Source organism: Manacus vitellinus, unplaced genomic scaffold (assembly GCF_001715985.3).
Source record: "Manacus vitellinus isolate BGI_N305 unplaced genomic scaffold, ASM171598v3 scaffold_72_pilon, whole genome shotgun sequence".
NCBI classification, from domain to species: Eukaryota; Metazoa; Chordata; class Aves; order Passeriformes; family Pipridae; genus Manacus; species Manacus vitellinus.
The window spans coordinates 2,488,395-2,499,932 of record NW_021940764.1 but is presented as its reverse complement, the minus strand read 5'-3'; positions in this window follow the sequence as shown (position 1 = coordinate 2,499,932).

The window sequence follows — 11,538 nt, the reverse complement described above, 5'->3', positions numbered from 1 at the left end:
GATGTGCTGGATACAGCAGAACTGTGGCCCTTGAGGTAATGCCTTGTGTGGTTTTTAAGGTGAGCACAGCCCTGCTGTGAGGGACTGAGCAAATCTGAGTCTTTCCTTGCAGCAGGATGGATCTCCCTCCTCCATCTGGGATCTGGAGCTTTGTTTCACACTGAAATCTGCTGGTTGTAGGCTGGGTTTTTTTAAAGTGCCTGTGGAAAGCATGTGTGGTTTACGCTGGAGTCTGGAGGAGATGTATCTGTGCCTTTAGACTTGAGTGGGTTTTCTTTGCAAGTCTAATGAGCCTTTCACACTCCTTAGAAATTAACCCACTGGTTTTTCCCTTTCCCTTCCAAGCAGACTGATTAGTAAAGGTGGTCATTACATGTAGCCTGGCTCCTGTTTTCAGTGTCTCTTCTTTAAATATCCAAGGAAAGGGAGCACCAGGGGATACCTTCTGTTAAACTAAAGGGATTATTGCTGCATTTGGGCTAATTATTTCCATCTTTGCAGCCTCTCTGCTGTACCTGCCCTGACCTCTCTTCCTGGAGCAGATCTGGTGTCACTGCCTGTCTGCCCTCTCTCAGTGCTGTCCTTCAGAGCAGTGGGTGGGATTGTCCCACCAGTGCCTTGGGAAAGCAGAGGGATTTGCCCCCAAGCTGGTCAGGCCTGCCAGAGCTCAAGGAGCATTTGGACAATGCTCTCAGGCACAGGGTGGGATTCTTGGGGTACGTGTCCTGGGCAGGGCCAGGAGTTGGACTGGATGATCCTTGTGGGTCCCTTCCAACTCAGGATATTCTGTGATTCCAAGTGATGATGCTCCAAGGCACATGGGAAGAACAGAGGTTGATGCAGGTTATGTGGGGATGAGGTGCAGTCCTAAGGGACGGGTTATACAAGTCCATGGGAAGAAGGGCTGTTTTAACTCTGCTGTTTGTGGAGACACCTCACCTCCAAGAGAGGTGATGAAACCACTTGTATTCAGGGTTTTGAGTAGCACATGTGTGACTTTGAAGGGCTTTCTGCCACTTGTCAGCATTTCACTTTATGGCTCCCCCTCAGCTCCTGTCCCGGGCTGTCTGCCTGGAAGTGCCTGATGTAATTTCAGATGGATTTCATCAGTGTGTCGAGTCACTTGCTGCAGAATGAAATTCCTTGAGGTGTTTGTAAATGACTCAGAAAATCTAAAGAAGCCTCTCCCGTGATTCCCAAGGACATCCAGCTCAGCAATACCTGTGTTTGTGGTGGCCTGGCGATTCATTTTTGAGATAAATCAACTGTTTTCCATACATTTGAAAGGAATGGGCTTCCCTTTTTGCTGGGCTGCCCTTTTGAAGTTGAAATTGGAGGAGCAGGGGAATGTCCGGAGTGGTGCAATTCTTCCTTGCCCAGGAAACATTTTATCTTTTATTTGATCAAAGCTTGACTTAGATCCTGGCTGTGTTGGCTTGGTCTTCATTTGAAGGGGGGGTGTTGCTCACAAGCAGCTCTGCTCCTTCTGGTGTGAAGTGAAATGTCACTTCACGTGAGCTTCCTGGTGCATGGAACACATCTGGCCAGCTGTGCTCATTCCCAGTGGAGTCGAGGGCAGATCAGAGCTGTCACACTCAAGATGAGAGGCCACGTGATGGGCAAACTGTCTTGGCTGGGTGCTGAGGCTTCTTATATCCAGGCAGCAGGATGAGTGTTGGGCAGAGGCTGAAGGGGGTTGTCCCTGCTCTGCAGGGCTCAAGGTGAGTGTGTTCATCATGTGGTTGGTTTGAGGGCACGGTGATGACAAAAGAGACTGTCCCAAGAGGAGGGATAATCCAGAGGGATGAGTTTCCTGGAGGTTGGTCTGTCCTCCAGGCCTTTGTGGCTGCTCAGGGTGATGTGGCTGCTCAGTGCAGGCTGGCAAAAGGAGCCTCTGTATAAAAATGACACTTTTATCTGAAGCTGCTCTTCACTTTGGTGTGGTCAGAAGTGACAAAGGTTTGGAAATGTGGCTCGTGTTCCTCTCCTACTGCTGACCCACCTTGTACAAAGTGCTGACGAGCTCCATGCAAGTGCTTTATTACCCTCCCACTGCAGATCCTGGACGTGATGGGGTGAGAATTGCTGGGATTGAATTACTTGTGTGGTTTAAGGTGAGAGCTGTGACGAAGCTGGGCTCTGTTACAGAGCTGGAGCTTCACCTGCTCTCTGCTGGTAGCTGTAGCTTGTGGTGTTAGTGAGCCCAAAGCTGGGATTTAATCCAAAGTCAGAATTGCCTTTGTGGTTGATTTTTCAGCTCCCAGTTACTCTGAATTCAAGGGCAGACTTTACCCTGAGCAAATTCTGCCCTCTGAAGTTGCTGCTTATTTGTGGTTTTTACCTACTGCCTCATCAGCATGACAAAAGGTGCTGCCTGGAGCTGCCTGGAGGGGTTTGTACGAGGAGCTTTTAACAATGGACATCTCCAAATTGGACAGAAAACTACATGCTTTTCCCTCATCATCTTCCTGTTATAATGGAGAGCCTGGCAGGCATGCATAGGCAGAAGTAATAAATGTTGCTGTTGGGGGCAAAAAGGAAAGCAGGTAAAAGTACAGCTAAAGATCTGTGGTGTGAGTCATAATCACTGCCCAAGAGAACAGATTCAAAATGAGGGGGTTGGACCTATCCTGTGATAAGGGGAGTGACTCTGGGGCTTGTGGAGACTTTCAGGGTCGTGGTGGTGGGTGGGTGATCTGAAAAGAGCAACTGTGAACTGGAGGAGCCCCTGGTGCTCCCTGGTTTTGTTCTCATCCCGAGCAGCACCTTGGGCACGTGCCAAATCCAAGCACCACATGCACACGTGGCCATGCTGTCCTGTCTCCTCTCCTTCCTCATCAATCTCTCCTGTTCCTGTCCTCTCTCCCTTCCATTTTAATTCTTGCCTGGCAGACCCAGGTCCACATTCTCCTGTGGTGCTCCTGGAGCTTCTTTTGCCCAGCTCTTGCCTTGGTCAAGAGCTCATCGATTGGACTTGCTGAGGGCAAGGTGGGGGCCCATTTCCCTGCAGAATGTGGGATTCCAGTGCTGGGAATCTCTCACTGCAGCTGAGCTGTCACTGCTCCATCCTTATTTCATGGTTTTGGAGCCTACTTTGCATGAGTTCTGCCTTTCCCCCTATTTCAGTGGTAGCTGGATTACCTTGCCAGCTCCTCCCTTCCCTCAGGTTCCTCCAGGCGGGAGATGAAGAATGAATATTCTTTAATGTGAAGGCACTTATTAATGCTTAATCTCTCAAATAAGTCACTGCTTTTGTGTCTAATAATAGGGTTTATTGTCACGGCTGTCTGAGGTCTGTGCTCAGCTCCAGAGCACGTTTCATTAGCTACTGTTGCTCACATTTACGGAGGAGTTTTGGACTTCGTGGGGTTGTTTGCTCTTCCAACATCCAAGAGCCTCTTGGTGCTTAAGTTCCTAAGTGGAAAAAATCCTGTCTGGGGATTGGTGTACAGGTGAAAAGCACCTTACAGTGCTTGAGGTGGCCTGGGTGAAATGCTTGGCTTTGTTAAGAGGAGGGAACCGGGTGATGCTGGAGGGAGGTGGGTGGGCGTAAAGCGAGTTTTAAAGCCAAGTAAGGATTACTTGGCACTGAAGTCCTGCAGCCTGCAGAGGGGGAAATGCCCTCAGTGCTTTTCTTCGGTGAAAATGAGCAGTTCTGCGAGGTGAGTAAAGCTTTTGGGCTGTGTGGGGCGTTCTTGGCTGCTGTGAGAGCAGAACCCGGCGTCTCCCACCGGCAGCAAACCGCTCCTGCCTCCCTCGATAAGGGATGACAAAGCCGTGGCTTAGGTGTGGTCAGAGCCTCTCCATTCATCCACCTCGATAAAAACAAGCACTGCTGGAACACCAGCACCCCTGTGCCTGCCAGCCTTTGTATTAGTGATTTAGAGAGAGCCCGTGGCCTTAGGGAACATCAATGGATCCCTGGTAACCCGAGAGCAGGAGCGATATTATTTTAAGCCAGAAGTCGGGCTCTGAAGCTGGAGCCCCTTTTGTACATGTCATACGTGTGACAGCAGAGCTGCATTTAGAGCTGAAAGCAGATAAAATCCCCCAGGAGACTGATTGCACCTCATTTATTTTTAACAAATGTGCTGGGGAAGATTGAGCCTGAATTCCTAGACTTGGGGCGGGCTGAAATTTGGACAATTTCCACTGTTCACCCCTGTGGAAAAAAAGATAGGCACCAACTGGGCTAATTCCTGGGGAAGATGCAATGCATATGGATTATGGTTATTTTTTTTTAACTTGCCCCTCCTTTAGCCTTTGGGTTAGGAGGGGAAATAATGGTTTTACAACTCTTTGGCTGAATTTATGGCCTGGGTTCCCATGTGGGATGTCACTAGTCACGCTGCCTGCACCTGCTTGTGCTGCAAATCTGCTCATCAGCTCCATAAAACTGGAATCAAGGCAAGACAGATTGCTGCTTGATTGTCATCCCAAGTGGCCCAAACTGGGCAAAGACCAGCTGGAGAGAGACATCCGAGTGCCCAGTAGGGATGTTTTGGTAGAAAGGTTTTTATTTGCTGTTCACCCTTACTGGAAAATCCTTGTTTGTCTTGTGCCTCAGCATGGTTCAAACTGTACTCCCTTGTTAGGAAGAATAAAGGTACAAATGCAGCTTCTGTGGGGTTTTTGTATGAGAAGGAAGAGCTCTGGCTTGGTTGGTGTGTCCCAGTCCTTTCCCTTCCTGTCAGGAGCTGAATGATTCTCTCATCCCTATGTTCTGCTCTCCTGCTGATGTTTGTTTTTTCTCTTGAGCTCTGCCAGATTAGGCTGCATTTATCTACTCACTGCCCCTTCTAATACAGATGTAATAAAAGATTGCTGCTTTTAGTTGTGGTAAACACTGTTGTGAACATTTTGAGGGAACAGTGTTATTGCTGCTGTGCAATAACATGACGGAGGAGATGGAAGCGCAGCAGAAATGCTTGATGAATGTCCTATTGTTTGTGTCTTTGGGCATTAAAGAATAAATAAAAAAAAGACATTCAGGAAACACACTCTGACTTTTGACCTCAGCTGAAGTGTCTCTTAGTCATGAAAAGCAAAAATAATGCAGCAGAGCCAGACAGAAGCTAAAATGGCATTTGCTGAGTGCTGCCTAGTTGTAGGGTGACTGCTGGGGTGAGGACAAGTCCTGCTAAAGCCCTGAAAGCTGGTGAGATCTGATGTGTTTGTTTCTTTCTAGGGTAAGAAACCAGTGTGTCAAGAATGCATGACACTTTCCTCTGTATTTATAGAGACACTGTCCTGCTCAGGCATCCTGCTGCGTTCCAGCGCTGTCAGTCACCTTCGGGGTGCTGGAACTGGACACTGTGGGGCTGTTTGGTGCCCACTTTGGGGTGTCACGTGGCTAAAAGTGGTGGCTTGGTGAAGTGAGTGCTGTGTATAAACTGCACATGGAGACCTGTGTTCCTCCTGCGGGGGTGAGCTGTGGTTTTTCAGACGAGCTGGTTCCTGCCCGTGTGTGTCCGAGCGCACTGAGCATCTGCTGGGCACCCTGTCCCTTCCCTCCCTGTTGTTCCTTGTGGAACTCTCTCTGCTGCAGCACACTGGAATCCACTTCTGCACCTGCAGTCTTGGATCCTGCAGGAGGAAAGCAGTGCTCCCTGGGGAAGCTCACCTGCCTTGGCTTCCCCCCTGGGCCAGGCTTTCTGTCTCTGCGAGAGCGATGCCAGCCGTGGTGGTGTGGCAGTAACTGGAGCAGATGGTGCCGTTGTCATCATTTTATTTTCTATCCATGTGCTGAAACAGCTCAAAATAACTTCAGAAACGACAGCCCAATCCGTGAAGAATATTTTCCTTGCCCTGAGAAAATCTCCTGCAACATTAGTGGCCACAACACTTACCTGGTCCTGCCGCATCCGCCCTGACTGGGATCGCTCACCAGACTGGAGCTGTGGCACGAGGAATCTTTCATATTTAATATCTTCATTACTGTGGCAGCGCTGAATATTCACAGAACTTCTGTCTGGGTGCAGCAAATGTTGTCAGCACTGTGAAATCAAAGGAAGAGAAGCAGCTGAGATCAAAGTAAGCAATAAACACACACCTTGTGTCTTGACAGTGTGTTTTTCAAGCCTGAGGCAAAACCCAGAGGGGCTCAGGTGCAGCTGGGTGGTGGCTGATCCTGGCACACTTTCCCTCTCTTTCCCACACTTCCCCTTTCTGGCACATTTCTGCTCCAAAGCCAGGCTGAGGTGACCCACAGCACTACTGTCACACACAATTTGCTTGTAAGAGGCTCAGTTTCTGCTGGTTTGGTTCCTGGAACCACTTTCTGGGTGGTGTTGGAGCAGGGCTGGTGGTCTGAGGGAAGAAGGACCAAGCAGTGTCATCTGAGCCTGACTTGGCAAATTGCAGCCTTACTCTGCCCAGTTTTTGAGGGCCTCACTCTTTGGATCTTTCCACAATCAAAAATTGCTGTTCTGAAGAAAAAAGTATCTACTTTTTTCACCACGAATTTTGGGCCCTTCCTGTGGTGCTGCACCACACACACATATTGACTTGGTTAAGGTGGGAGGTGATGCCAAGTACCCAAATGTTCAAGTCCACAGAGGTGTAAGTGAACTTTTCTTCTCATAAAATTCTGTTAATTTTTGAGGCTTCTGGTTGCACATTGATCTCAGTGTCAGCATCATTTAAGCCTGGCACCAGACACAGCAGCATCTTCTGCCTTTGCCCACATTGAGGCTGGGGAGGGAAGCTGGTGTGCAGCCTGATCCCAGCTGGCTGGAGCAGCTCCTAGGAAGTACAGGATGTGGCCCTTCCCAGCACAGGAAGGCTTAATCCTGCCCATTTGTCCCCAGGGGCCCTGGCTCTGTGTACCACAGAAACAGTGGCTGTTTACTCCTCCAGCAAGGAAGGGAAAGATTCCCGGGGCTGGCAGGAAGGCAGCGGAATGCTGCGGGGTGGTTTCTCCTTGCAGTGGCTTTAAGTGCAATTTTTGCACTTAAATGCAGAACATTTAACTTGAAGTCTTCGGTGCAGGGTGTGTGCACTCTGCAGATGGCCCAGGGCTTGTGTTTGATCCCAGGCTTTCAGGGATCTCTGCTGCACCAAATGGATGCTGCTGTCTGTGTGCTGCTACGAAAGCCTGCGGAGAAAGGGAGCGAGCAGAGCTCTGGTTCTCGTGCTGGGTCCTGCAGCACAGGCTGTGCTGCAGAGCAGTGGGTTGTAAAATGGAGACTGTGCCAGGGAGCTCGTGTGAGGATGAACAGCAGAGCTGCTTTCAAGGAGTGGTTGTTTGCTAACCTGCTACAGACACCTTGGTGGATCACGTCAGGCACCCGTCTGAGAGCTCAGCTCCGCTGTCTCAGCAGCCACTGTGGGTATTTTCACCCTCCTGTTTGTCTGAGGGTGTTTGGTGTCTGGGTTGCTCATAAAAAGCGAGTTTTAGGGTATTTCTCAGCTCTTTGATTGACTGAATTGCATTTCAGGGGCTCTGTCTGGGAGCTCAGGATGGGTGTCCCAGTGCTCAGTGCCCTCCCGGATCGGCTGTGTTCAGGGAATTGGGGGTGATCCTGTATCCACCAGCCTTTCCCTGCCCTGGGGATGGTGTGGTACCCACTGGAGCATGAAATAAGTCCTGTTAGTTTGTTTATGACCTCATATTAATGAAGAAAATCGTGATAACCATGACAAACAGCTGTGGATTGCAAATGTCCCCAGAGCAGGTGAGCCCTGCCAGGCTCCTGTTCCCTGCACTGCTGTGCAAGTGGGACCATCCTCTGCTGCTTATCCTGGGAACATCCTCTATAATTCCACATGAGCAACAGCAAGGAGTGTGTCAGCCATCAGTTAGTGGGGATGGATGCCTGTTTTTCTTCCTTCAGGCAGTGCAATTTCTCAGGAAAGCAGCTTCTCCCTCCTCGTGGTGTAATTTGCCAGCCATGGTAAAGGAGTTGCTTGATGGGGCAGAACAGCTGTTGTGCTGCTGATTGTCCTAATTCATTAAGACTCCAGTGGCATTTTGGGGAACTTTTCTTCCCTCTTTTTCCTCTCTCTGTGCTTTTTGGTGGCAGTGGGCAGGCTGGGGGAGCAGCTGTCCGAGGACTCGGCCGTGCATGGTGGTTCAGCTACATCTCAGCACAGAGTGGAGCCTTGGAAAGGCAGTGCAGGGGAAGTACCAGCCTTCCAGCATTTTCTGCCAAGTGAATAGTGACTGGTACAAGCCTGAGTGCTGTCGAGCCCGCCTTAAAACCTGCAGCAGCAGGGAAGAGGCTCTGATTTGCAGCAGGGTTGGGCTGAGCCTGGGATGGGAAGAGTCAGAGAGAATTAGCTGGTAAATAAGATCTGCCTTCTCTCTGATCCGCTCTGCGTGTTCAACTGCTTAAAGGCTTCCCAGGCAAGCAGGATTTTGGGGAGGAAGAATTTATCCACCCATCGACCATCTCATGTCTCAGTGAAATGCACGACTGCAAGATGCTGTAGCAGGGGGTTGGGAAGAAATCCAGAGGTAGCTTAGTAAATCCCTGCCAAAGAGGCTTCCCTTCCCTCTCTTCACAAAGAGCCTGCTGAACACGCAGGGCAAGCTTTAAAACTACCATGGCTTCCTTTTCTGCTGCCACGTAAGCCCTGCTGATCAGAGCTCTAATCTACCTAAAGTTAGTGGACTTAGGGACAGCCTGATCTTTGCATCATACTATGGAATGAGCTGGGTGATCCAGAGTGCCAGCACCTCCCTGGGCCATGGACGCCCTTAAACGCCCTCCGAGAGCTCCCAGAGAAAGCTGGGATGGGGAGGGAGGGCTCTGTAGTGGTGTTGGGAAAGGCTGGGTTTGGTTTGGTCAGATGAGACCGAAAGTAAGAAGGGGTGAAAGATCAAGGAGGGAAGATCCTCATAGTGACAGAAGATGCTGCGGGTGGACACGGAGGTGCTCAGGTTTCAGGTGAGGGGAAGGTGGAGCTTTGCTGCCTTTATGTCCCTGGGGTGTCCCCCAGGAGATTCCTGTGGTTTCTCCACTCCAGTGCTGCTCCAGAGAGCCCTGCCTGAAGGAGAGCAGTCCATGTGGGAGCCACCACTTGTGGGGTCAGTGGGAGCCCAGCTTCTACACTGGCTTGTCCCCAGCCTGCTCCCTGATGAGCCTTTTCACCCCTGTTCCCTCTCCAGGGAAGGTGGGAATAGCAATGCCTTTGATAAACCACCGTGAGCCTCTGCCAGTAGCAGTTGATGCAAGATCTGGGGTTGATATTCCCACATGGCAAAATTGTGTGTGTCCCATCAAGTGATTCCCAGCACATTCCCGTTCTTGGAAGAGGCCACAGTTGTGGTGTCCTTTTATTTGGGCAGAGAGGAGACATGCAGATAAAGCCATTTCCCATCTCCTGAGTCCAGCTCCTGGGGTGTTGTGTCTGGATAATCTGGTCTCCTAATTGCCACCCTGCTCCGAGGCAGCTGCTGAACTGGGCCTAAGCTGATTTGGGATGGCAAATTCTGTTAGTTTAATTCTCAGCAACCCTGAGGAATTTATCAGCATGGAGTGTTCCTTGGCTTTTCTCTGCCCACCAGCCTGCTCCGGAGACCTTTCCCCACTGGTGGCCTCTGGCAGGAGCTGACAAAGCTCTTGGCAGTGGAGAGGTTGGATTTGTAAGGGCTGTATTAACTGGAAAGGGACTTTTTACAAGGGCATGGAGTGACAGGACAAGGGGAAATGGCTTCATATTGACAGAGGGAAGGATTAGATTGAGATCAGGAAGAAGTTCTCCCTGTGAGGGTGGGGAGGCCCTGGCACAGGTTGCCCAGAGAAGCTGTGGCTGCCCCAGCCCTGGAAGTGTCCAAGGCCAGGTTGGACGGGGCTTGGAGCAACCTGGGCTAGTGGGAGGTGTCCCTGCCCATGGCAGGGGGTGGGACTGATTGATCTTTAAGGTCCCTTTGAACCCAAACCATTTTATGATATTTCCTGATGGCTCCCTGAGCTCTTGTGCCTTTAAACCACCCAGCTTTTCCTTTCCCTTTTGATGCTGTTTGTACCTGTTTGGTGCTGTTACCACCCTCACCTTTCCCCATCTCCTCTCCAGACCTGCTAATGTGTCATTAACTGATGTGGGTGTTCTTATTGCCTGGTCTCAGTAACCTGCATGTCCAAAATGGGTGTGCAAGAGTCCAGTGTGACCACCCTTGCTGTGATGAGACTCCTGTGCCTCAGATCTGTTCTGCTGTGAACCCAACCCCATCTCATGTCTGCATGGAAGGTGTCCAGCTCCCAAAAAAAAGCTGTCAAAAGTTTCAGACCTTCAAGGAGTCATTTAAACTATAACATGGAAAAATTTTGAGGGGGGATAAAAAAAAAAGCATTTTTGAGACTATTTCTTTTGTGACTCCCTCCTGTTGTTCCAAGAGGCATTTGTCTGTCTTTGAACCCAAAGGAGGTTTTTCTGGCCTCTTGACTAGATAACTCTGTGCAATTTCTCAGCTCACTGCATATTAGACAGTGCCTGCAATTAATGAGATCATCGTCCATATTCCTTCCTCTGTCAGCTTCTGGGAAAAACAGTACTTGGAGAAGTACACAAAGGAGATGAAAAGGAAGTTGCTTATGAATTATGAACAACCTTTCAGGCTGATGTTGTTTCACGGGGCTGTCACTCTGTTTTAATTATGTAATTCAGACGGAATGATGCTTTTTTTAAAGCCCTGTTTGTGTTTGATCACCTTTCAGAGGTAACACTTAGCTCGTGTTTGTTGAGTTTTCATTTTCAATAGCGAGGGTGGTTGCTTTGTGCCCTTGCTGGTTAAATAAGGGAGAAGGAAGACTCTGAGCACCTGACAGTATCTGAGAGGCTCTGCTCTGCCTTGTCTGGGAGCTACCTGGATATTTTGTGGCTGGTGTGAAGGATGGAGCTGCTTGGTTTGACCCAGTGACGAGGCCCAGAATGTGCAAATCCCGCCAGTGCCTCCCGGTGCTGAAATGTCTCTTTTCCTGAGTTTTCTTCCCCGTGTGCTCCAGGAGCCCCCCGCACCCACCCACAAACAGCTCTGCCAACGCCGAGTTTATTTTGGGAGTGGTGTGGATGTAAATGGAGCCATTAGTGCCCAGCCTCGTGATCCCTGGAGCTGCGCAGTTGGGAGCGCTGCGGATCCAGACCCTGCCTCTCCCTCTGCTCGGGGATAGTCCCGGGGCTGGGCTGTGCCCACGGGGCTGGGCTGTGCCCACGGGTGAGGGGGGGCAGCTGCTGACCCACTGCCCCGGGCGGGCATCGTGGGGCCACTCATCTCCTGGCACCAGAGGGGCACTGGGGAGGCTTTTTCGTGCTCCTCTGTGACAGTGCTGATGATGTTGTCTGGCACAGATTCCACCAAGGCCCAGCTGTGTCCTCCTGCCATCTGCCCTCTTCCCGCTCCACCACGGGACCACTCTCAATAGGAACAGGGGCATGTTCTTTTGAGCCCTGGTTTTATTTACCTTTCACTACCGAGAAGCTTTTTGCCAAAAGATTAAGAGTTTGGTCTGCCCGACTTAATTTTGGCTCTGTGTTTTCCCAGGTGGAGGGCGCTGGAGGCTTTGTGAGGGGTCTGCCCGAGTGGCAGTGGGATGG